Source organism: Balaenoptera acutorostrata, chromosome 9 (genome assembly GCF_949987535.1).
Source record: "Balaenoptera acutorostrata chromosome 9, mBalAcu1.1, whole genome shotgun sequence".
Taxonomy (NCBI): domain Eukaryota; kingdom Metazoa; phylum Chordata; class Mammalia; order Artiodactyla; family Balaenopteridae; genus Balaenoptera; species Balaenoptera acutorostrata.
The window spans coordinates 109,699,679-109,727,236 of NC_080072.1; the positions used below are offsets into that span (position 1 = coordinate 109,699,679).

At 42.4% G+C, this 27,558-nt stretch overlaps 1 long non-coding RNA gene across 1 annotated transcript in view; it reads left to right on the forward strand.

Moving 5' to 3' along the window:
• LOC102998626 (uncharacterized) overlaps positions 1 to 25,901 on the forward strand; it is a 335,370-nt gene extending 309,469 nt beyond the window's left edge. Inside the window, exons 7-8 of the long non-coding RNA XR_009009312.1 lie at positions 22,015 to 22,158; positions 25,723 to 25,901. This is a non-coding gene — a long non-coding RNA (uncharacterized LOC102998626). The remainder of the gene's footprint in view (positions 1 to 22,014; positions 22,159 to 25,722) is intronic.
• The last annotated feature ends 1,657 nt before the right edge of the window (positions 25,902 to 27,558 follow it).

Below are 27,558 nucleotides of genomic sequence, written 5' to 3' on the forward strand. Positions count from 1 at the left end.
AAAATATTTTCTTACAGTGATGTGCTTTGCTATGCCATCTACTATAGTGAAAAACTAGCTATTCCCCCAGATAACCAGCAACTAAGAAATGTTTAAAATCATAATGAATTATCAACAGTAAAATGTAACATTGACATTCAAATTACAAACATGAGAGCTATGGAGACGTTCAAGATACTGTCAAATGAAAAGAACACAAAATACTTTGACTATGAAAAATGATAGATGAACAAATTAAGAATCAGCTATCAGTACATGTTAGAAATGGGGTTTTATGTTTTGAATGGAGCTTTACATTGTGGCAGTCATTAGAGCTGCTGATGCACACGGCCTCCACTAATCCTACGTCACCGCCTTCCTGCTTCCCGGATCGTGGTTTCAAGGGAGGATGGCAAGTCCCTGACCCCTGAAGTTAAGCAGGATCATGAAACTTGCTTGAATAAACGACATGGAAGTAGAAGGGCCACCCAGTACAGCTTGGTGAGAGCTGTAAAAGCCAGTCCTCTTAAGCTGGACCACTCACATCCCCTTGCCTGCCATGGCAACCAACTACAGTCCCCATGTCAGATGCTGCATCCGCCTGCATCCTGGAGGGAAGAGGTAGGCAGCAGAGTCCTAAACAACCAGAAATGCATATTTACCATGAGTGTAGGTAAATCTTTGTTATTTTTAGCCCTGCAGATTTCTTAACCAATATCCTGATCAATACAGGTATCTGTATTGTTTACTAATTTTTAAATTGTATTGATCACGTATTAATTCTAAAATGATAAGAATATGGCCTCGCAGAGCTGTGCCACAGGTCACAAGGTGTTCTGACCTTGGAACTCACCATTCGGGGGGCCTCCTCACATTCCATAAACATTAATGAGTTTGGACATCACTTTCCATGTTCTAATTCGGCAATTCTAAAACGTTGTGGTCTCAAAATCCCTTTATACACTTTAAAATAATTGAAGTCCTCAAAGAATGATTATTATGTGTGGGTTATCACGATCAATATTTGCCATATTAGAAAGAAAAACTGAAAAGAGAGAGATTATTTATTAATGTAAAACAATAACCCCTTTATAGAAATGTATTCATGAAAAATAACCATAGTTTCCAAAATTTAAAAAAATTAGTAAGAAAATGTCATTATTTTACATTTAGCAAATCTCTTTAATGTCTGACTTCAGTTGGATTCTCAGATCTGCTTTTGCATTCAATCTGTTGGAATAGGTTGTTTTGGTTGAAGCAGATGAGGAAAATCTGGCCTCACACAGTTGTACAGTAGAAAAAAGAAGTATCCTAATAGGCTTTTCCAGTAACTATGGATGTTCTTCTTTGTTACTACACCAAAACTTGACAGGTGGTAGTAGTTTTTTAAAGGTCAACTGCAGTGTGAACTCTGAAACTGTGTCAGTGAACGTCTCAAAGTCTGTTATATAAAAATTCACGGGTCTATCTTGCACTCTTGATGGATCTTTTACCCGTCTGTGATTTTATAACATCAGGCATTGGCCATTTGGAAAATACTGGTTTGTTGAGTTATTCAGATCATCCCAAAGTTGACACATTTCATAATATAATATCAAAAGTCACATTTATTAATATAACTACTGATTATATCAGAAAAGTATTCTTGAGTATTGGGAAGCTGTCAAGCTCATGCAGGCAGATACACGTTTTTTAAAAATTCTGATTTTTGCTCAGAAGCTCATATTTTATCACTGGCAACAAATACTGTCAGTTGTTTTCCTTTAAGTGACAGCTCACTTTGCTCATTTTAAAGAAAATGTCTGCCAAATGCCTGAGTCTGAATAACCATGGCTTGTCTAGAATTTTCTCTTTCAAGCAAAAACTGGGTTCCAACAACAAAAAAAGTAGCTAGTTGAACCCATAACTCAATCACCTTGAAATAATCATCCTACTTGGTTTTGCAGCATATGTGCATTATGGGTACATCAGTTTCTCAACAGAATATTAAAAGGGTCTGTATTTAAGGGTTGAGATTTAATAAAATGAGTAATTTTTAGTGTTTCATTAAAGCGCGTTCCTAAGTGAACTGGCTTTTTATTTTTCTTTCTGTGGGCATATGGTGGTGAAGAACAATATACTGGCCACTAAGACATTTTGGTGCCACTGCTTGATTCCTGCTGAGGAGCCAGCATTTTTACCCACCATTGCTTCTGTATCACCAATGCAGGCATCAATGGAGCGGAAAAGCCAAATAGCATTCTTAGTATAACATGAAAATGATTTTGACCCTCACGGACTCCCGAGAGAGTGTTGAGGATGCCTGGAGGCCTGCCATCCTGCCATGCCGCGTGGGACGCTGCAGTGGAACGCCAGTCTCCTTCCCCATCCTGCTCTCGGTACTTTTATCTATTGGGCTCCAGTTTCCTCGTCTGCAAAATAATAGCGTTCGTTCACTCATGCATGTGTTTATTCGTTCAACAGATATTTATAAACTGTTATGTGCACCACCTGTGTGAGGCACTGGGGAATCCAGCCAAGAAAAGGCAGACAAAGTCTTTGAACTCATTTCATAGTCTAGATGGGACCAAAACAGTACCTATGCATGTCTGTGTGTGTGTGTGTGTGTGTGTGTGTGTGCATTTATTTAGATAAAAATGATATATAAACATTTAAAAAATCATACATGAGTGAAACCAGTACAGACTGTGGTATGTGCTAGAAATGACATGAACCAAAGTGCTCTGATGGGAATGGTCGGTGGGGCGGGGTGTGGGGAGGACCACAGTGGACCCAGGATGGGCAAGGAAACCTCTGTTCTGAGAAAGAGACATTTGAGCTGAGACATAAAGATGAGACGGTACCAGCAGGCACCTTTCCGACCCTAATTTCCTGTGATCTTGACAGAGCCCCACGGGGAACCTCAGACGTTTCTTTGGGATATAAAAGGGGTGGTTCAAGAGGACTTGGAAAGGGGTAGATAAGATTAATATCAGTCAACATTTATTAAGCACATATTACCTCCTTAAAGCAGGTTTTAAGGGCCTTACTTGTAATAACTCCAGTAACACAGTAACTCCATGAAATAGAATTCTATGATTTCCACTTTGTGCAAGATAAAATCAAGGTCCAGAGGTTACACAGGTAGGCGGTACTAGAGGCAGGATTCAAACCCAGGGAGTCTGAATGTCGAGGTATTAGCCGCTCCCTGCAGTACGTAGGAAACACTGTACCATTTCATAAAACATACAGAAACCCCCTAGATGGGTATCTATTATCACTAGTGTTGCTATAAATGCAGTTTAAAAATACGTGTGTCTAATGGACACCAAGGGGGGAAAGGGGAGGTGGGATGAATTGGGAGATTGGGATTGACATATATACACTAATATGTATAAAATAATAACTAATTAGAACTTGCTGTATAGCACAGGGACCTCCACTTCACTGTACAGTAGAAACTAGCACAACATTGTATAACAACTATACCCCAGTTAAAAAAAAACACATGTGTCTAAATAATACAAACTGAGTCGATTTTAAAATATTTCAGAAATTACAGGACATGTTATCTATAGACATGACTAAAATTGGAATAGTGGTAAGAGGAATGAAGTTTGAGCTATATAGAAGGGGTCAGGGAAGGAAAAGTACCGGGGATTAACTGTCTGCTTCTGGCCTCGTTCTGAGCCTGAAGGGGAAGGTTAAGTATCTGAGCTTGTGTGAGGAGCCGGCTCTGTACAGCTGCTCACACCTGAGGGGCTACTCTAAGAGCAAAGCAGGGAGAACGCTACTCACGACGCATGTCTAGGGGGCAAACCTCAGGACCGCTCTTTTTGATCAATTTGCTCCAGCTGCCTCTGAGCTCTGAAAGATGCGTCCACTGGCCTGTTCCTGAAATCCTTTCTTACATCTTACAAAAGCCTTCTCTCCTCACACATGCAACACTAATCTTGGCCTAAGGAGGGTTGGTGCCCCATGTCAGGCTGTATTTCCTGTGAAAAGCAACACTGTTATAAGAGCTGGTATTTAAATACTCTGCTGGAATGTTTTGTAACTGAGCACCGGCGCGGTCTGCAAAGCCCGAGGTTTTATTAGCGGTGGCTTCTCGACTTGCTGTTACAGTCATGCAATCACAGGACACAGGTGTGCTTGGTCCTGACTTTCCCTTTCAAGAAACTTCTCTTTTTCTTGAGTAGCGTCCTTTAAGTTTGTTCTATTTTCTCAGGATGGATTTCAAATCTGGTCTTTTTTGTTTGCTTTTGTAACCAGCAGATAAGGTTCTGGAGAAACCAAACTAGAAGACAATCTGAATAAGAGTGTCTAGGAAATCGGTAGTTTTCATAATTTGATAGATGCTGAAGTGGATGTATCAGTTTGAAGAGGAAGGTTAAGTTGGAGTCAGCGCTGTGGAGGTTTTTGAGCGATAGGTCCCGGTTCATTTTGACAAACCAGCTGACGTATCCTGTCAGCAGAGACAATGAGGATTCTAAAATTCTGATTTGTTGTAGATTCATGTCTCCTTTTTAGAGGGTGCGTTGGGCAGATGCAACCTGAATCTGGATGTTTTAACCCTGTTCTGCATGGAACACCATCTCAGCCTCATGAAGGGGATGGGATTACTCATTCCATCAACCGGTGTTCAGAGAGCACCTACTATGTGCAGGATGCAGGAATCATGCTGGGCACCGGAAAGACAGCGAACAAGGAGGCATTGCCCCACAGAGCTGGCTGCCTCACTGCTGCTGTGAGTGACATGTTATTACAGAAGTTAGTCCTGCTGACACACAGATACAGTGAAGCCTGTGCTGTTAGCATAGATGTGCAAAGTCTTTATGATAAAAGGCCTAAAGATATGCCATTATTATTATTATTAATTACAGCTGACAGTGGGTAATGGTGGTAACAAGACCCACATGTATATTAAGGTTTCCTTGTACCAAAAGGAGGATGGGTTTCTCATAAGAATCTAGTAGATACAAATTTTAGGTATGAATTCTTTCCTCTTCTCCTTACCCCCAAACACTCAGTTTTCTTGTGCCGTGAGCTTTCATGCCAAAATCTGGGCAACGGTTCCCTGTAAGCATTGTCCTTGGGGGAGGGTGGGCAATTATTAAAACAAAGAAGTCCATTGTCTAATTAAATATATAATTTAATGCGCAGCAGAAACAAGAGTCTTGGAAATGAAAACTTTCCATTTGTAAGTGCTGGGCTTTTGGAGAGAAACAAAGTGTCAGGGCATGAAATGTATTCTACACCAACTATTGGATGGAATATATTACATGATGGTATGAAAGTTAGGTTTCACATGACCAGAAGAGATGACCAGAACCCTTTCTGGTTACAATGGTTTCCAGAGAGATGCGGAAGCGGGCATGGACAAAATGTCACCGTTATGGGCCCCACTGCCTAGGAGCCCTCTCCACACCATCCCAGAGCCAGTGGTGGGTGGACGGCACGTGGTGGACAAATAGCCAGAGAGGTTTGACATGAGGAGAAAAGGGGAGGCTGACACGTTCCTTCCTGGGTCCTCAGCTATGGAGAGTCCAGGTAAAGGAGGTGCCCGGAAAAATGGGCCTGGGGCCCTTTCACAGAACCCTGGTACTCCATGTGGTCCCAGGGAGCAGATGGGAGGTCCTGAGCCCCCAGGGAGGCACCGAAGGACGAGCAAGCGCAGAGAGAATTGAAACGGCCTGTGCTTGGGACAAAGATGACTCAGAGAGTTTGCTCCTGTCTGTCCCAGGACACGCTGGGATAGTGGGTGTCAGCAGAGACACCAGGGGAGGTGACGAGGACCGGAAGAGGCAGGCTGGTCCCATCCCAGAGGGAACCGGCAAAGGCGGAGGATGGAGATAGACCAGTAACAATGCCCTCAACTGCCCTGGATGACGCCCAGCCTGCCAGCCTCCTTCTTCCCCTCACCCGGTCAAGGTCAGTCAGGGAGGGGGGGCACAGAACGGAGCACTTAGCCAAAATACCTTGTTTTAAACTAGAAGAAACAGACCAGCTTGAAGGGTCCAGGTTAAGTTTTCCACAACAGAGTACAAATGAAGGCTTAGGAAAGCTCAGTAATGGAGAAATATTGACATTCCATCTCAGTACATGTGAATTTGTGACACAGCAAGGTTGTGACAGTCGACATGATGGTTGATTCCCCCGTGGTTTGCACTTTGTTAGAGCTGCATCTGAGTGTTGGCTTAGATGAGAGCTCTAAGGTGACGTGTTGGCAGCAGGAGCTACAATCACTTAATCTGTAGGTGAACAATGGACAGGGTTTCTAAAGAGTTAACATAGGAAAGAGACGATATATACATCACGTATGTATTCAATCCCTGATGTGATTTCTGTCTGCGGGGGGGAAACAAATCACATCCCTGACCAGACAATATCTAAGCATTTTGTGGGTGAGTTGAAATTTTTAGTGAGTGCAAAGTTGCTTTGGATGACCTGCCAAGTTGATGCCTAGCATGAGTACGCCCTCAATGTGCCCAGATCAATATAAATATGGATATCCCAGTGTGAATTAGGCAGGAAAAGTGGGACAATCTGACAGCCCCTTGCTGAGACACAGAGGCTCCCATCCCCTGGAAGGGCCTGAATAGCTGAGTGCAGCCCTGATGGACTACAGGAAAGAAAACAGCAGCCTGGAAATGCAGATGCTTTGGAGATGTTCGCTTGACAGACTGAAGCCTGTTTGTCATCTGGGCTGTCACCTATCAGAGCTTTAAATAGGAACCTCTATAGGATGTTACATAACCTGCTGGCTCACAACAGCCCTGCCAGTGGAACGGAACCCAGGGTAGCTCGGAGGAGAAGCCGGCTGTGAGATGAAAGACGAGGCCCTGCTCTCCTTCCCCTTAATGGGTTCCATGCCTCCTGCATCGGCATGCTTGAACACACAGCAAGGGGATGGAGACTCATGCTCTTTAGGGGCTACGTCCATCAAGAGAAGAAAATTAGTCATGGCAAAGTTGGGAACAGAGTGGGAGAGAAAGGAGCAGGTTGCCTGTGGGGCTGGGCACTTGGGACAGTGCCCTGGGCGATGTAGGGACCTCACCCCGTTTCTGTCCTCTATCTACTTGATTGACGCTGCCCCTCCCCAACACCACTGGCCAACTGAAGGCTGAGAGTTGAACTCCATTTCCCCCTTCTGGGAAGGGATGTAGCTTCAGTTGCACAAGACTATAATATGAGTTGAAATGTTCACAGGTTGGAAATCATGTAATGGTATGAGCTTTGGAGATGTCCTGTGGGCACAGTGTTGCTGGTTTGATTTGTACACTCTTCCAAGGAGGACGCAGCCCTTTGCTGATCCTTCCAGAAGGGAGAGGTTAAGTCAAGCAGAAGCCAGTCAGGGAATAATCAGTACAGAAGTACCTTGTTATATGCAATCAGTGTAATCCTGAGAATTTACATGTGAAGTTTGGTGATGAGTTTTATTTTAGAGACCCTGGAGGAGCTGGCTATTTTAAAGAATTCTGATGTAAGAGTAAAGAATTCCAATTCTATTGTGATGGGATGACTTACTCCCTATTCCTTAATTTATCTGTTCTGTAAATTTGAATTTTGCATATTAAGTTTTTCTTACCTCACTTATATTACCCACGCACTGCTGAGTCATCAGAGGGCATGAAGCAGAGAGTGAGATTTTGGATGTAAGTTTTCACATAATCATGATTATTTCACTAAAAAGAAGAGCCTTGTTGATAGGTTAAGGGGCTGTACTCAAGTGTGTGGAATTTTCATACATTCTTTGTGGCCACCTTGTGTTATATAGGGGTGACCACATTATCAGGCGTGACAGGTTATGTATGGTGCACGTAATCTGTAGCTGCAAATTCACATGAAATGATTGTTGAGACTGTCATGCTTTTGCAATGTGGTGGCAGCTCTACCAATAGAGGAGCAGGTATAGCTGGCAATATCCAGTTATAGTACACCATTTACAAAGTGACAGCAATCATTTCCCTTGTTTAATCTCCTCCCACACTGTTGGGTTTGCCCACACAACTTGTGTTGGCCAATGAAATACTAGCAAATGTAACTTAAGCAAAGGCTTGAAAATTGCTTGTGTTTTGTGGCTTGCTCTCTCTTGCTCCTCTGGTGAATGCTGTGACTACTACCATGAGAAGAAGCCCAGGCTAGTCTTTTTGACGACAAGAGATGTGCGAATGAGTCATCTTTATTGCCCCATAGAGAGCCTCAACCAGCAAGTAAGGAAAGCCATCCTGGACCATATAGCCCTAGCTGAGTCACCAGCTGACCACAATGATCAACCAAACCATCCCAGATGAGAACTGCCTAAGCAACCCACTGGAACTCCTAAAAAATAGTAAATGTTTGTTATTCAAAGCCACAGTTTTGGGGTTATTTGTTATGCAGCAAAAACTAACGGGTACACGAGGTAGGCACAGTGAGTTACAAGTGTGTTTGTATAAGGGGGGAGGGGCATTGTCTGGATGACTTATGCACTGACAACTGTAACCTATCAATCAATTGATTATATAATGGGAAATTTGGAAACTAAAGAATTAATTAAGAGAAGTTCACATGGATGATGGCTGAATTATACAGAGATATATTAAATAATTAACCTAGCTACGTATGTCAATAATCGACATATTTGTGACACAGGTGTGACATTATCTCACGAGGGAATTAGCACATTCTTGTAGCTTTAGATAGCTACTGGCAAAGTCTCAGAGTTGGTCCCATTCTTCACAGGCTTCCCTTGGGCTCCACATTTGTCCCTGCAGTCTGGTCCTCATCTTACGTGATAACAATGTCTGTAGAGTGTGTTGGCTACCAGTGAGCCTCAATATTGCTCTGTATTTATTTAGATCCAATTTATGTCGTTTTAAGCATTTTCCCTTAAAAGCTGCAGCTGCTACTGTTATGTCATTGTTAATTTAAAAAAATTTTGCTATTCCTATATTTTTGTATGTGCACATCTGCACGTGGCATAGCACTTGCTTCAGTCTTGTTTGGAAAAGTAATTCTACTTCAGTCTTGTACTTTCTATTTGATGTATATCATTGATCCATGCTGGTTGTGGCTTCCCTGAGCTTCACCAGCAACTGAGCTATGCTCATTTGCATGACTTTTGGGGCCATTTGCACCCACTTCTCAATGCTGGAGTCTTCCTGTCTTAGCTTGGCTGCTGTAACAAAATACCATAGACTCGGTGGCTTAAACAATACTTGTTTCTCACCATTCTGGAGGTGAGACGTCCAAGATCAAGGCGCCGGCTGACCCAGTGTCTAGCGAGAGTTCTCTTCCCAGTTTGCAGAGGGTTATCTTCTCCTGGTATCCTTACAGGTTGGAGAGAGCAAGTTCTAGTCTCTTTCTCTCTATATAAGGGCACTAATCCCATCCCGAGGGCTGTACCCTCATGACCTCATCTAAACCTAATGACCTCCCAAAGGCCCTGCTTCCTAACACCATCCCACTGGGGGTTAGGGTTTCAACATATGAATTTCAGGAGGACACAAGCATACTCCCTTTAGTCATTTGTTCCCCTAAGCTTAGCAGTTAGACGTCCTGGAACCTTAAGGGTCTCTGCTCTGCTTGCATGGCTATTTGGCCGTCCCCCTGCTTGGCCCTATGTTGATCTGACTGTGCTGGCTGACTTAGCCACAGTGACAGTACCCACTGCTGCCCAGCTTGACACCTTCAGGGACAGCACACGCCATACACCGGAGGGACCACCTCTGTCTTCTCCACTGCCTCTCAGACTCAGCGATTTCTCTCATCATTGCTGACCCTGGCGTCAATAAATCTTGCATCTCCTCTTAGCTCACTGGGCTGGCTGTGTTTCTCATCCTTTTTGTTTGGAATGAAAAGGCCAAAGAGGGTCCCAATAAGCCTTTTGTGATGGAATTTCATGTGTCAACTTGACAGGGCCACAGGGAACCCAGACATTTAGTCAGACATTATCTGGGTGTATCTGTGAGGGTGTTTTGGGATGAGATGAACATTTGAATCTTCAGGCTGAGTGAAGCAGACTGCCCTCCCCCGCGTGGGTGGGCTTCATCCAGCTGAATACAACGGAAGAGCTGAGCCCCCTGTGAGCAGGAGGGAGCTCCTCCCACATGCTGTGCGGCTGGGATGGCAGTGGTTTCCTGCCTTCAGACTGGAGCTCACCCTCGGCTCTCCTGGGGCTCTCATCTGCTGACTACAGATCTTGGGATTTCTCAGCCTCCAGCCTTGCATGAGCCAATTCCTTATCATAAATCTCTTTCTGTACAAGACACACACACACACACACAGACACCCCACTGGTTCTGTTTCTCTGGAGAACCCTAAGTCACCTATCTTTGAAAGCTATTTATCTCAGGAGAAAACAACAGACCCTTTCCTCATTTGTTTTCTTTACAAAATGCCCCCCTTCTCTAATAGCTATAGAATAAAGCGTAAATGGTCATGCTTAATATACCTGATCCCAGGCATGCATTTAAATCATTACTGTTCTAGAAGAATCTGTCAAGTAACATTCTCAAAGTCTTTACTCTTTCTCTGACCCAAGATAGGCAAATTTTAATGACTTGAGAAGACAATAACCTGGAAATGGGTCTTCTTATGACCTATTGATGGAAAAAGAAAATCACACGACTGCTTTGGGATAAAGGTGGGAAGCAGATAAAGTAGAGGGGTGCATAGGGTGCGGTGAGAGAAGAGGGGAAACTTAATTTGACCCCCCCATTCTGGGTCGTGCTCTAGGGGAAATAAAATTAATTCTGGGTAATCTGCTGTGAAGACGTGGTGATGTCACTGAGTTAGGCCTCCAGTGGTTTAAAAATAGAAATTTAGCTTGAGACGGGGGTGGTCTTGACAGGTCATAGACAGGATGGGCTGTGCTTCTCAGGTGCCAAGGGTGGGAGAGAAACAGCTCCAGGTTCTCTGGGGCTGACGTGAGAGAGAAATAACAGGGGTCCCGAGCAGCTGTCCAAGGCGGGTGTTGAAGGGAAACTAGGTCAAGCAGACTTGAATTAACTGACTTGAGGCCGGGTCCCAGAGATTCCTCGTATGTATCCAATACTACCCCAAGATTCTCTGCCGCTCTGGTGCAGTGGTTTGTGTCCCTCTATTTACTGACTGACGCGTCAGAAAGGACAGAGTGGGGAGCGGCGCCCCGGCGTCAAGCGGGGACGGTCGCCCCCATGGCGTGAGGGAGGGGCGTGGACTTGGAGGACTGGCGGGTTCCCCAAGACCCCGTGAGCACACTTGAGGAGCTGTGTCCTCATGGCTGCTGGGATCAGCCCACATCAGACACGTCCCGGGTCTGTAAAGGGAAGGGCATTCGCAAAGAGACATGCTCCTCTGCACACGGGATTTCCTGGTCTCGGGGGTACAGTGAGAGGAATGAGGCTTTCTTAGAAACTGCGCTCCCTGTGCTGGACTTTCCTTTTTCTTCTTGTGCTCACATATCCCAGTCTCTCAACTGTTTCATGTTTGGGGTCAATATGGAAACACTGGGGAATCCCCCTACCAGTGGAGGCCAGACTGGGAGCTGCCTGCAGCTGGGAGCTTGTTTCAAGCCTTCTCCTGTTTCCACCTCCAGCAGCATCTCTGAGTGGCTGAGAAAGCTCTTCAAGGGCTGTGCTGGTGTCATCAGCAGGGGGAACCGCGTGGGGAGCCAAGAGCTTTGCCGTGGCGCCTCCTGGCTGTGCTCTGGGAAACATGGGCAAAGGAGCATCTGAGCCAGGAGGCAGGCAGGGCAGTCAGTGACAGACACCGTGCCCTGGGCTGGTCTCATGCCGACATGCCCGTCATGCCTCTACACCCGCAAAGGGTTAGCCTTGCCTTGGCTAGAGAGCCCACCGAGGCAGTTCCTCTTTTGCAGCCTGGCGTGTAAGTGTACACAACAAAAGACAAATATTCTAACAGTAGAATGAGAAAGGGAGCGAAAAATCTAGATTTCCCAGAGCTCCTCTCCAGGCAGAGAGCTCCTCAGCCTCCCCGTGTGCCTTTACCCAGCACGTTCGAGCAGGTGGCAGTTCTGATGCTCTGACCTGTTTGTTCCCCATCTCAGAGAATCACAGTGTGCTGGAGACAGAGGGACTTCTGAGATCATATAAACCAATGTTCACTCCTGGTTTGAGTTTCTTCAAGCAATCATGTCTTGTAACCTGTCAATAAATGTATGTCAGGTTTGCCTGTGTGTGTCTGTGCATATAATGTTTACATTTGAAAAAGGCTGGGATGAAAGAATCAAATAGGTGGTTTACAGCAAGATAATTCAGAGCTTTTAAGATGTTAGTGTATACTCCAGTATTTCTAAAGCATGTTAAGCCAAAACCTCCAATAAGAAAGATACACACACGTAAACACACACACTCATACACAACTTAAGCAAGAGTTTTATGAAACAGTATTTACCCTTATTATGTGTGATGCCCTCTGATATCTTTTATTCTAATTTCTTTTTAAAAAAACGTGCATTGAGACCTACTTAATTTCATGACAAATTTATCAGTCATGACCTGCAATTTGAAAAACTGGCAGAGTACAATTTTCTATGAGGGAGACATATTATTTGATATTTCCCCAATTTATTTGACCGTTGCATCCTTTCTGGTGGAGAGAATGTCCTATGGGACCGGTGTTCCATGGAACATGCTTTTTGGAAATGCTGAACTAGTCCAGGCCCTTCTTTTCATAGCTCAGAGCATGAAGACCAGAAACAGGACATGACTTGCCCGAAGTCACACAGCAAATTAGTTAGTGGCAGAGCTGGAGCCCAATATCAAGGTGACCTGATGCCCAGATTGGCTTGCTTTTTCTATACCCATACCCCGAGGAAGATGATGATTATGGCTATTGCCTTAAGAGATAGGCTAGTTAACAATCAATCAACACCTGCCAGCTAGAGGGTAATGAAGGAAGAAGCACAAAGGTGATTAAGACAATATTTCTTCACTTGAGAGACAGACACATACAGGTACCTGCGATATAAGCCAGACCATGATGGATGCTTGAATAAAGCCACGATCAGAGAACATGGGGAAATGGGGGAGGGGAACAGAGCCAAATGAACATGGATGGGAGAGCTGAGAAGACTTTTGAGAGCAGAATTTTAGTAATGCCTGGAGGGTTGGCCAGGACTTTCATACACACAAAAGGGAACAGATCAATTAGAGGTAATTAAGGGCACTTCGGAGTAAGAGACAGCATGAGCAAAGGTAGGGGAGGTACTTGAGTGTAGGGTACTGGGGAAGAGTGCCACTAGAGAAAATGCCTGGTGGGAGGGAAAGCTAGAACAACAGGGGATGGGCATTGTTCATGTAGGACCGCAATGCCTGGCTCTATCATTGGTATTATTTTATAGGCAATATGGGGTCAATGGGATATTTTTGAGCACTATTTTCAGTAAGATTTTTCTGGCATTCTGGAAGCTAGAATGTCAAGGAATATATAGAAGAGAGAAGATTCAGGTATGAAGTTGCTGCAATAGTTTAAGTACAGGGTAATAAGGACCCAAACCAACTCAGAGACAGTGGAGTTGAAAAGGAAAGTTGGTGCAAGAGATATATTTAAGTTAGAGTCATGGGGATTTGACAAGTAATTAGGTGAAGAAGAGGAGAATAGTGAGCTGAAAGGTCTCAGCACTTGGGTGAGTAGAGGACGATGATAGTATTATCCAGTGTACAGCGCCTTGGAAATGAAGTTTTAAGGGGAAGATGGTGATATCTTTGGAGGAGATGGGGTTGATGAATTTCAAGCTGAAAGATACTATCCATAACATTAGAAAAAAGCCAGTACTCACAAGGATCATTTGCAGGTTGGAGATTGCCCCTAGTTAACCCTGTCACACCATGGGTTCAGAGCTACTTAGTAATGAACTCTTTCTGGAACTAAACTTGAGTAGTTACAAGAGGAGTGTTTTCTGACTTCTTTTCCCTTGAAATATTTTTGCCCTGAGGTCTTTGTGCAACAGGGCTCTTTTCTTCAGTAGCCAGAGATACCAGAGACTTCCTCTAGGACTGGAAGGCATTTGGGTATTTCTGCAGTATTTACAGTATTAAGGTTGAGCATAAATGGGCGAATAACAATAATAGTCATCATGAAATGTGAGTGGCGATGAACAAGAAACATGTGGAATTTGGTAAAGAAATCAGCCAGACTAAGGTGGAAAAGTCATGACAGGTAGTCAAAAGTAAGTTTTCAAGATAGAGAGCGGTGAGATGCTGGAGGAATCTTAATGTTAAGAAGAAAAAATGTGGATATGGTAAAGCTGGAAATAGAAAACCATTACCTTCTTGGGGAAATTACATACTGCAAAGATGTCTTTAACGAGGTTTGTCTAGCATAAAAATTCTTGGTGAATCAAAATTGGGGAGTTACTCAAGTCAGGGAGACCTCTAAGGTCACTGCAGTAAATTAAAGGAGTTGAAGAGGATCATATCTAGTATGAGGAAACTAAAATTTTTCTTGCCAGGATTATCAATAACCTCTATTTAAAAAACATATGATATTCATTTGCTGTCTTCGGTATATTTAATCCTTTAACATTTTAGACGTTGTCAATCACTATCTTCTTTCTGAAACTCATCTTATAAGAAATTTGTTAACTCAAATATAATATATATAAAGAAAAATGCACAAATCAAAAGTGCACACATAAATTAGTTTTCATAAAGTCAAAACTCCCATGGAACCAACATCCAGAGAAAGGAATAGGACATTAACCAACACCACAGGACTCCCCTTCTGTCCCTTCCTATTTACTTGCCTGAGCTCCAGAGCTAACCTCTATCCTGACTTCTACCGCATCAGTTAGTTTTGCCTATCCAGTTAATCTACATGAATGGAATCATATACCATGTATTCCTTTGTATCTGACTTCTAGTGCTTTGTAGTATGTCTGTAGGATGCATCCACGTTTTTATACAGCAGAAGTTTGTTCATTCTCATTGCTGAGTAGCATTCTATTCCATAAATATATCATGATCTAAATATTGTAGTGTTAATAGATAGTTATCTCCAGTTTGCTTCTACTATGAATAGTGCTTGCTATGAAAACTCTCATACATGTATTTTGGTGCATATATGTATACATTTCTATTGGGTATTCACCTAAAAGTGGAATTTCTAGGTCATATATTCACCTTCAGGAAATACTGAAAAACAGTTTTCCAAAGTGGTTATATCAGTTACACACCCACAAGTAGTGTATGTCAGTTCTAGTTGCTCTATCTCATCGACAATACTTGGTGTTATTGGTCTTTTCAAAGTAAGCCATGTGGTGATGTTTTAGTGTTTTAAAATTCATGTTTCCCTGATGACTACTTAAATTGAATGCTTTCTTATGTGATGATTGCCACTTAGATATCATATCTTGTAAAATGTCTGTTCAAACCTTTTGCCCATTTTTAACTGAGATTTTGTCTTTTTTCTAAAATTATTATTTACATATTCTGGATATGAGTCCAGTCCTCTGTCAATTGCATATATTGCAAATATTCCTTTCCATTCTATGACTTAAGTTTTTACTTTCTTAGGTATGAAAATATAAATTCTTAATTTTAACAAAGTCCATTTTATCCATCTTTTTCTTTTGGTTAGTATTATTTACGTTCTTTTCAAGAAATCGGCCTAAATCAAAGTAATATAGATAGTGTTCGTTTTATCTTCCAGAAACATTGTTTTTTATTTTCGTTAGAAACTGAAATCCATCTGAAATTTGCTTTTGTATATGGTGTGAGGTAGGGGGTAAAAAAAAATTCATTTTTTCCCACATTGATATTAAATTTATTCAATGTCACTTATTGAAAAGATTATCCTTTCTTCACATCACCACAGTATTATCATTTTTGTAAACCAAACGACTGTATGAGGATTTCTTTTTCTTTCTTTCTTTCTTTCTTTCTTTCTTTCTTTCTTTCTTTCTTTCTTTCCTTCTTTCTTTTCCCTAACACAGCCTATTTATTGGCTTTGTAATGACTGATAGTACATTTCTCTTAATGCAGTTATTCCAGTTTTTGGGTCACCCACCTAGCATGTATGGGATCTGATTTTATCTCAGTTGCACCCCTCCTACCATATGGTTGTGGCTTCTTCTTTGTCTTTGGATATAGAATATCTTTTTTGGTAGGTTCCAGTGTTTTTTTGTTGATGGTTGTTCAGCAGTTAGTTGTGATTTTGGTGTTTTCATGAGAGGGGGTGAGCTCATGTCCTTCTACTCCACCATCTATGAGAATTTCTTTCTGGGTTCTCTATAGTTCTTGTACAATACTATACTTGCTTAATTAGTATAGTTTTATAGCTTTGTAATGAGTCACGATATCTAGTAATTCAAGTGGGCCAACTTTCTTATTTTTTCAGATTGACTTGGTTGCTTTTATTCCTTTGTATCCTGGTAATTTTAGTATCAATTGGTCAGTTTCCACCAAAAATTACTGTTGGGATATTGATTAGGATTGCCTGGAATCTATGCATCAATTAGAAATGATTTAGCATTTTCACAATATTGAATCATTGAATCACCATCTGTACCATGCCTTATTTCTCCATTTATTTAGAATTTCTTTAATTTCTCTTAGGAATGATTTGTAGTTTTCTGTGTATGTGTACCTTTTGGTTAAATTTGTCCTCAGTGTTTGATGTTATACAAAGTTGTAAATGACAAGTTTTCTAATTTTCATAATTTCATTGTTTGTTGATGATAGTATATAGAAATATCACTGATTTTTATATAATTAACTTATGTCCAATGACCCTGATAAATCTGCTTATTAATTCTAGCAGTTGTTCTCCATAGATTATTTTAAAATTTTCTAGGCTCACCATCATGCTATCTGTAAATAATGAAGGTTTTAATTATTTTCTTTCCAATCATGATACCCCTCTTTTTCTTGCCTTGTTGCACGGGCTATGACTTCCAATATAACTTTGAAAAAAGGTAATGATAATGGTTATCCTTGTCTTGTTTTTGGTCTCAAAGAAAAGTCTTCAAAATTTCATTAAATATTATTGCTATAACTTTGTTGTTGATAATTGTTATCAAGTTAAGGAATCGCCTTTATATTTCTATTTTGGTAAGAGTTTTAAAAAAAATTTATATCACAAATTGTTGTTGGATGTCATCAAGTGTTCTGCATCTAATGAAATGTTAACAGATTTTTTCATTTAATTTACATATGTACTAAATTATATTGATCATTTTGTTTTGAATTTTCAAAACTGATTTTGAAAGAGGTGGCTTTTACTTTTTTTTGTAATGTTTTTGTAATATTTTGGTCACAAAAGTTATGTTGGTCTCATAAAGCTAGTTAGAACTAATCTTCTGTGAAATTCCTCTGTTGTATTTATAATTTCAGGGCTTTTTTTTCCAGTTTAAGAATTTCTGTTTGATATGTTGATATATGTTGTGCTTTCTGGTACAATTCTCCATCCAGTCATTCATTTTCTTGAACATATTAATTACAGCTATTTAGAGTTCATTTCTGAAAACCCAAGTCAGTATCCCCTGTGACTGTTTTCTACTGTCTCTTTTCCTTTTGGCTTGTATTTTAATGTGTCTGATAATATATGTTTTTAATTCTAGACCTGGAATATAAAGGATTAGAGAGGCTCTGGATGATGTTATCTTTCTGCAGAGTAGTTCACCTTACTCTCTGGCAGCCAACTGGAGTAGAAAAAGACCACATCCATCCAATCAGAGAGTGAGCTAACAAAAGGCAGGGTCCCAGACTGTGAAGCCACCTTCTGAGTCTTTCTCACTCCTAGGGTCTAGCCCTTCAAAGGTTCTGACTGAGACCTGAATCTAATAGATGCCTCCCAAATATTTAGTAAATGAATGAATAAGTGAATGAATGTTAGGAATAGAGGGGAAGAGTAACTGTGATGAACAACGCAGAAAAAAAGAAATGTTTCCAAATAGTAAATTAGATTTAAGGACAAAGAGGGAGGGATTATAAATAGCAAAACATTTTTAGACTGTGTATCATGGTATCACTGATAACAGTCAGTCATTGAGAGCAGGCTTGAGGTGTTTGGAATGGAGACACATAGGAAGAGGCAGGGCAGGTTATGAGTTCTAAGTTAGATAACATTGGGTGATATAAGACAACCCAAGGGCAGACCTATGGTAGACAGTTACAAACATGGGATACGGGTTGAGAGGTCTAGGCTGAAGGAGGAGAAGGACATCGAAGCTACTTTCCAGCCCACAGGTTACAGCATGTGCAAATTTCATAAGACTATATAGATTTGACAGCTATTTAGAATGTTATTTATGGATATAACAAGAGAAATTTGGACCCAATGAGAACAAGAACTAGAACTCAAAAGTTCTGCCTTCTGAAAAGTCCAGTTATGAATTAAGTTCTCTCCTAAGTTCAAAGAGATTTTGAATGAACAAGCAGAAGATATTTGTTTATTTTTCTGAGAGGAAACTCTCAAGGGGTTATCTTTTCTGCTCATCTTCCTGGATGCTTTGTAATCTCAGGGCTGCTAAGCATGGTTATAGGGAACACATTCCTTTATAAAAGAAATAATTTTAATGGTTCCTTAATACTCCCTATATAGGCTCCTGGCTATTTGGAAGGTCTTTCATTGGTTAATCCATTCCTGACCCATAAAGTTGTTCTGTTATTTGTCCTCCTGCATATCTACATATTGATAAAATACAGAATTCAGTACCAGAGTAGGCAGCTGAGCTGCAAGACTCACCTAGGTAGCATACTGACCATTCTGTTTAGAAAGTTACTGAACCACACAAATCTATTTAGTAACCTACGTTTTTCTGTTGTGGGTCTGTATATATTCCTTGGGAGAAATATTCTGGACAGTCTCAGTGATGGCTCAGGACAGCATCTCTCTCTTTCTGGGCAATGATGGAGCAGGAATCCATGTATTTGTGGCTTTAGCTGAGCCTCCAGAACGAATTATAGTAATGGTTCCAGGGGCCCGTTAGCATCCTAGAGTCTGTAATAGGTGTTTCTAGTTCTCATGAAAATATTGAACAAACATCAAGGAAAGATGTTTTACAACCTGAAGCTAATGCAGAGGGTCATTAACATTGTTATTAGAAACAATCCAGATGATTTAGCCAAGACCTTTGACAAGGGTATACACCTGTCTGCCTGTCTGTGGATAACAGGTGGCTGTTTATTACCCATGCTGTTAATTAGATGAAGGATAAGGCTGGGGATGGGAGGGATGTCCACTCCAGAGCGTCTAAATGGGGAGAGTGTGAACTAAGAGATCACAAGGGCTCCATCACAGATGGCACACTCGGTGCCCAGGTCACGCTGTGGGCACAGGGACAGCAAGAGACTGCCCTCAGGTCGTCTGGCTGCTTTACCTCCAAACTCGAATTGCATCTTCTCCCAGAATTCTCCTTAACATGAACACTACCAACAGTTTACATCATTTTTACTATTGTGATACACCCTTGCCATTATTTTGGGCATTTGAGGCTGGTGAAATTCTCCATTTTACCATCACCATTACTGAGTTATTTCTTCCTGATAATACTGGGATTGTGTAACTGCTACAGGAATAACTTGAGCCTCAGGCTGAATCGTGCTTTGGCAAAGTGAGTGAGAAATTCTGGGTGATTACTATGCAGTCATTTTTTTTAATTAAAAAGTAAAATAATACTTATTTAGAAGAGTTTAAATTGACTAATTTACTTTAACGAACAACTTCAGTTACAAATCAAACAATACCAAAATGTTTGGTAAATGACCAAGAAAAAAACATACACGTAGACTCACAAGAGCCATGCATTGTTTTTCTTAATGAACTTGTAACCCATTTGCCTGTCTCTCAAGCCTGTTCACAGCTAGGCTTTATATGAAGCCACTTACATCTCTGGAAGAGCGTAGCAAGTTTCCGTTGTCTTCTGCTGCATCTCTTACATGTCTCACTCACAGTTGGGATGTTGAGTCACCGTCCTTGTCTCTTTTTCTTACTGCCTGGACAGTTTCTGCATTCTTACAACACTATAGCTCATTCTTGAGCCTGTCTTCCCATTGCTTGGTGGTTGGACGATTATAAATATCAACAACAACCAACAAGTTCACTAATACTTTTTGAATTCTCTTTATTATATGTCAGATCCATTTCCTAATGCTTTAAATGCATTATCTAATTTAGCATGCCTAGGAAGTCAGTTCCTAGTTTGGGGACGGACAGAGTCTCGTGGAGATAAGATAACTGGCTGTCCCCACAGTGAGAGATGACACCGCCGGGGGTGAACATACCTCATCCTTTCTCTGAATATCCTGAGACCATAGTAAACCCTCAAACTTTGACGTGTTGGCAAATCACCAGTGAATTTTGTTACAATGCAGATTCTGATTCTGGGAACTGGGATGGGGCTAGGATTCTGCGTTTTTAACAGGCTCCCTGGGGAGGTGCTGCAGCTGGTCCTGGATCAACACTGAGTGATAAATAAGGCCAAGATGGAATTCCTTCTTCCTTGAGGAAGGGGTGGGGGTGGGATACTTGGAGGGTATCCTCACATCATCTAAAATCTGAAAGTGTCGCCTCTACTCCATCCCATTGCATTTTCCAAGTCCCAGAGGGAAATAAATTCAGTCTTTCTTTTTCTCTGTTTCCATTTCAACGGACTATCCCTGTGGACATCCACAGGAAAAAGCTTTCTCTGTTGCAGCGGGTCTAGTGCAGGCCATTGCCCCTCTGTTTTTCAGCAAACACCCTTGGATGATGAGTTGCTATTGGACAGGAGCAAAACTTTTGATCTTCTTAGAAAGTCACTCCATTGTTTGCTTCAAAAATGCCCCGAGGCTGCCAGTTCCCCCAATCGAGGCTTTAAACTTATGATGGCCATTTATCTATTTTCAACCCTTTTAAATTCCTTCTCATTCGTGTGATTTGGGACAGGGGAGAGGGCAGCACCTGAATGGCCACTACTCGCCATTCATTATCCAATAGATCTCTATTAAGCCAAAGAATTTTTTCCCAATTGTTTCTTTCCTTCTAGGGATAAAGACCTCTTTTCACCCATTATGCCTCTGATCATTTTGCTGCCCTTTTCTGAAACTTCACTTTGTTGGCTCTGCTTTCTTTGAGGCAAAGATGATCAAAGCAGTTCTAAGCATGCCAGCAATTTTTACAATAAATAGCATTTTCTGGGTTATTTTTCATTCCCATTTTAATGCAGCTCACTCACCTTGCTTGTTCTTTAAACTGTTCCTGTGCATTTTCTATGGCTTTATATCAAACAGAAAAGTCACTTCAGATTACATCAGAGTACTTGCCCCTACCCTGAATTCGCTTTAACCTAATGTTGAGGTTGGAGAAATTCAGTAAATTGTGTTCTCCACAATGGTTTCCTTTTCCTTTTTTTTTCTTCTTCCTGGAGTTTATTGGAAGCATAGTGGTCTGCCCTGGCCAGAAGTAAATCTGAGAAGAATTGAGAATTTAAGAGTTTTTCAAGCCTTTATCCAATCATAGCCATTCCTGTCAGCAACATAGTGTTCCTATAGCCTGTGTTCTTCTCACTTTCTGGGTCTTCCCAATGGATAATTAATCACCTACCAATGGCATCTATTTCTGCTTTTCCAACTCCAACTCACTCTTACTACTATGACTACTTGCTACCATTCCTATTAAAGGCTAAAATTTCCTGAACACGTACTATGTACCAGGCACATTTTAAGAGCATCACACATGTTGACTCTATACCACTCAGTAGGTGGGTTCAATTATTATTCCACTTTACAGATGAGGAAATCAAGGCCCAGAGAGGCCCATGGTTTGACCAGGATCACACAGCTAGTAAGTGGAGGAGGTGGGATGGAACTCAGGCACTCTGGCTCTGGTGACCCACGTTTTTACCACCCATCTCCTTACTATGTAATAGTCAGTGCATTCAATGCTTTATATACATGAATTAAATTTCAGTAATAGTATGCCTTATTTGAGGAACTCCATGTTTCATTTAAAACTAAATATATCTCCGTCCTTCAGAAAGAGGTATTGATTAAAATAAAGGAGTAAGCAAAGGCCAGAGACTCCATCTACAAATCATAAGGTCAGTGCCATGCTTGTCACAGTTGATAATTATGGGTTTACCTCTTGCAGGCTTCATATAGACACTGAGTACCTTGAGGGCAGGAGGTGAGTTTTATTCATCTATGAATCAGCCTGCAATGGTCCCTAAGGAAGGTCTACGCACTCTTCTCTCTATGGCTGTGGAAATGATGCAAAGCTGCGCAGTATCTGAGGGTGAGTCTGGGGGGCTGGGTGTGAGGACCCTGGCTGGGCTCCTTCCCTCATTGCTTGGCTCTGGAAGGTTGCTCCACATAAATGCTATTTTCTCTGACTTCCTTCTCTTCTCTCTGTACTCTGAGCAATCTTCCCTCTGCTTGTGCCGGCCACATTTTGCAGCTTCCTCTGGCTACACGTTATTGTCTTTAGAGGGGAAAAAGCTGAATTCTGGCTTCCATGTCACTGTTGACTGTACAGAGCTGGAGGGCAGAGCTCATTCTCCCTCCAAATTCCTTTTATGCCTATAATTCAACACACTGTCACCATCAGGATTAGACAACTCCCATTTGGTCAACCCAAGAAGTCAATTCCATTGACTTTGTTCCTTGTGACCTAGTACGCTGGCCTAAGAGAGGTTCTCCCAGACTGCTTGATATCCTGAAGCTCTTATAGGTGACAAGGACCATTGTCCCCATCCCACATTATATACCCACCTTACATCCCTGGTGGGTGTGGGATTAGTCAATACGTCTGAGTTTTCCCGGTCATACCCGCCGTGTCCCTCAATATTCAGAGAGGACGATACTTACCTTGTAAGGTCCTCAGTTGATGATACTTCACAGGGAAAATGCCAAACACAACACAGGAACACAGTAATCATTTGAACAAGCGCTGCATGCCCCTTCCTGTTGTTCCTCTAATTCCCTATCCTGCCTCTATTTCATCTTCACACTAAACTCTGAGCGGAGAGAGTGGACTTTGCTGTGTTCGTACAAAGAAAGTGAAACTGAGGCCAAGAAAGACTTGCCTACAGTAACAGTTCAAGTCACAGGCCCAATACCTCACTCAGTAACAATTGATCAGGGCAGCTTTTATTCTCAGTAAAGTATATTCACTCTCTGTGGTGGGGAATTTGGGTTCTAGGAATCCCAATGCAAATACAAAATCATACCAGCAAGCGTTTAAAATAAAATGGTAACGATAATGTTGACACTTGCATTCATGTAGTGAATTTGTTTACTGGCTGTGTTGTACAAAGCATGTTTATAGGTCTCCTTCCAAACACACTTGAGCTGAGTGCCATTTCAGTGGTGTAGTGGAAGGTAGCATCAGTAGGAACTCTCAGTTACAAGTAACAGAGGTTTATTTTATATTTTGTTATAACAAAGACATGGTGGTAGGCAGTGGCTCATGTTGGTTCAGCAGCTCAGTGATGTTAGGGCTCAATTCAGCCTGTACGTAATTCTATTCATCTCCTCAATGTCATAAGATGGCTGCAGCAGCACCAAGAATCAAGTCCTGCATTCCAGTTAGGAAGCATGGAGCAGCACAGGGCATTTCTCTTACCAAGGAGGAAAACCCTTTCCTTTTACATCTCTTTGACTAAAATGGAATTAATGTCCACCTCTGGATTAGGGGCTGAGCTCATGTTTCCTAAAATCAAAGGATCCCCTAAACAAATGTGGGGTGAGGTTCTGCCTGTTAGCAAGGAGAAATGGCTTTTAGGAAGGCAGTTAGCAGTGCCTGACATAAAAGAACATTGGCCTAGAAGGAAAATGAGCAGGAGGTCCGTTGTTTTTCTCCCACTGGCTAACTGATGCGCATTGTAAAATCCTCATGTCTCTGCTTACCTGCAAACTAAAGACAATAATAGAATACTTCACATAGGGATGCAGTGAGGAAATATACGTATGCAGAAATGTTCTGAAGATTAAAAGTACTGTGAAAAGCAAATTATTATACTTAGAACATTTTTTTTTTCATTTGGGGGACTATTAGAGGGGCATAAAACTGTCTTTTCCTGATGGAAGTCACAGCCAGGTAGGAAACCCAAGCTGCTCATATACGAAATTTGAAATAATCTAAGGTTTAACTATCAACTCAAGACAATAATAGCAAAGTTATTACCAGTAGTGTAAAGAGACAATAAAAAAGTGATGGTTAAGACTTAAGGATTTGTAAGTTACATATACCTGAGTTGAAGTCCCAATTCCAGCACATCTTAGCTGTGTGATCTTGGGCCATTCACTTATCTTTTGAGTCTCACTTTCCTGATTTTTAAAACAGAAAAAAGTTCCTTCCCCACAATGCTTTTAAGGTTTTAAATCACATGAAAATATACACAAAATACTTAGTACAGCATCTGGCAAAGGAGATGAACTCAGTAAATGTTAATTAATGAATAGTAATACGTGATTTACTAGACATTTCTCTTCCCTCCAACCATTCCCCCATCCGTTATGGAACCAGGTGCCCCTGTCTCCCTGGGAGATCGCTGTCTTTTACCCTATTGAACAGGTCCTGAATGATCTCAGTCATCACACAGGGTCCCTGAAGCTCCAGATTAACCTTTTTCCCAGGATGATTATTGACAATTTACCCTTAGTCTTTGCTTCCTGCCGCTTAACTGATTTTGGATTTGCAATGAGACTGTGCTTCTAGCCCTGAGTTTGCAAATGAACTCATTCCCTTCTTTGCCTGAATCTTGGCCTCTTGTTACATTGAGTGAAAATGACCCAAACTGAATTTTTCCCTGGCCTGGAAGAGAGCAGGGAATGAGAGATGGGAAAATGTCAAGTGATCAATCAGAAAAAGGGAGACCCCTTAAATAAGGTCTCCTCTGTCTCGTGTCCAGATCCTATTTCACTCCCATGAACACAGTTCAGAATTTTGGGAGAAAAGGAAGATGACCAACTGTGATGGGTTTAGGGCATGATTCTTTCTATCTTAAAAAAAGGTATTTAACACGTGAACACTATTATTTGGAGACTTAGTCTGGGGCTGTTTCGCTTGTCAGAAATGTAATCAGGAATTGAACTGCTACAGTAGCACACTGCAATTTAAATTAGAATTGCAGGAGGGCTAGACCACAGGGAACAGGATTTTAACCCTTGACAATTACAGGGAAGGCTGTGTAGACCCCTTCTCTGCTGTAAAACAGGACAGGATTTTAGGTGATGTCAGTTGCTGTCTGTCTCAGCATCTCTCAGCTGTAGCCATGCATTCATCCTAACGTTAGCGCGTTCTTCCCTCCTCCCCTCCTATGCCACACCAGGCTAGAGAAGGCAGGACACCGCAAGCTCAGACCTGTGGGCTGGTAGGATCTGCAGAAACCTTTGAGTGATTGATGGACTCAGGACGGGCCTGCAGCCCTCCGGCGCCCACCAGGTTGCAGCTTCCTACACACGGTTCACTCTGGAGACCTGGACGAACCGGTGTCCCTCTTGGAGCTGCTGCTTAACTGGGTTTTGTGCCTGCTCTTTTCTTACAAACCCCCTCCAGCAAGGGCTGAAAATGGACCACAGTTCCTCAGCACCGAGTCGGGTCCTGCTGCAGGTCGATGGTCCCCTCTGCCCGGAAAGCCCAGAAGCCCGGGAGCCAGCCACTGCCCTGAGCCCTAGTGGGACCTTGCACAGGTCGGCCGACCTCCAGTGGCCAGTTCCAAAATCGCATCAGCTTCCTCTTCTCAGCTTCTCCTCTGCCACCCTCCTCCCCAAGACCCCCCAGAACTGAAGACTGGGTGTGCTTTGGAGCCAGTCCACCTGAACCGTAAACATGACATTTTTCTGCATGAATTTTCAGATACCACCCGGTTCCACTTTCCAAGCTGGGCTACCAAACCCCAGGGGTATCAGCAGTGGCCTCTTGCAAGGTATTGGAACAAATATATCCGGTTCAAATCCTGACTCTGTCACGTACTGTGTGTCCTTGGGTAAGTCACCACCTTCTCTGAGCACGCAGCTCCTCATCTGGGGATGGAGATAACGAAACCTCACCATGCAGTCATTCAAGTAACACGCTCAGAACTGCACCTGGCGCAGAGTAAGTGACAATACAAAGTACCTGTGATATTATGATAGATGATTCAGGAAGGTAAACCTTTGTTGTCCTGTGCCTTCAAGTGGTAGTACTTGACTGCAATTTTTTTAAAAAATGGTTTTAAACATTAAAACAAACATGAACTCATTGTGAAGCAGAGTACAACATCCACATAAATTTTTAAGATAAAACAGGTGACTTCCAAAAACTTCCATGCTTATTGTGTACTGCTTCAGGCTCCCCCTCTGACAGCCTGGGGGTAGAAGCTCTTTCCTCTGCTGTTTGAGGTATTTCAAAGACCTGAGCAATAAACAATACAGCTTAAGTCAGAAAGAGAAGAATGCAGGAAACTTGTGGGGAGCAGACCCATGTGTGAGCTATGGGTAATGATTAAGGAGATTCAGATTGTTCTGGGCTGTTTTCACAGTAGACATTTAGCGCTATGTCCTTCATCAGCTCCTCCCAACCCTTCCTATCAAACAAACACTCCCATCATGGCTGTAGAGGAACCGCCCAAGTTGTAATCTGGAGAGAAGCCCGGTTAGGAAACTCTGCGAGCAGAGATGTTTCTTAAATTCTTTGCACCTCAGTTTCCTCATCTGGAAAATGGGTGGGTAATTCTTATCTCACAGAGCTGTAGTGGAACTAGATACGTGTCGCTAAGTTTTCTAGCACATTTCCTGGCCCTTCCCAGCATCCCTACTCCTGCTGCCCTGGCCCTGGCCACCTCCACCCCTGACCTGGGCACTGCGATGGCCTCCTCACTGCTCTCCGTTTCTCATCTCTCCGCACCCCCTGCCCCTGCTTCCACTCACACCAGGGCAGCCAGAATGGTCTCTGAAGAACTGAGCTGCCCCTAGAACAGCTCCTGGGTGGACGGAGCGGAGCAGGTGGACTAGTCGGTTGTAGCTGAGCTCCCGTTGCACCCAGGACGCCCTTTGGTGGACTCCCTTCCCACCGCTGCACAGGTCTGGCTGTGGCAGAGATCCACGGCAGTGACCAACAACCCTCCATCTGCCCGCGGTCTGCAGAGAAGCCCAGCCTTGCCCGTGCCGTCTTCTAGTTACACACGACTTAGAGAATCACTCTAAAACAAAGAATAAGATTTGCATATGGGCATGAGGCAAAAAAAAAAAAAAAAATTTCTCCCTCAGCAGGAAGCCACACAGCCCATAATTGCTGTAGGTATCTAAGGTGCCAGGACTCTGCTGCCCAGTGACGCTGCAAACCAGCTTTTTCATCATAAAGGAATGAGCTGCCAATGATTTTCATAGCTTGATTAACACTCTTCAAACCTATCTCCATTGGGTGCAGAACTGAAGCCTGGGGAAGATGGATGTTTCCTATTACTTGATGTAATGACTGTGAGGCAGGCTAATGAAACCTTTACAGCCCGAGTTTATAGGAAAAACCCAACAAACACAGATCAATACCTGAGTTACAGTTGGAATGCATTGATAAATGGGTGACAGGCTGTGGGCCTGGCCTCCGCATAGGAAAGGACTGCAGGGAAGAGGGATTGGGGCTTGTTGAGAGGGAGCTGGAGATAAAAAAGATGAAGGAGAAGGGTCCATCGGCTGGACTGATGGGGCCTAAGGG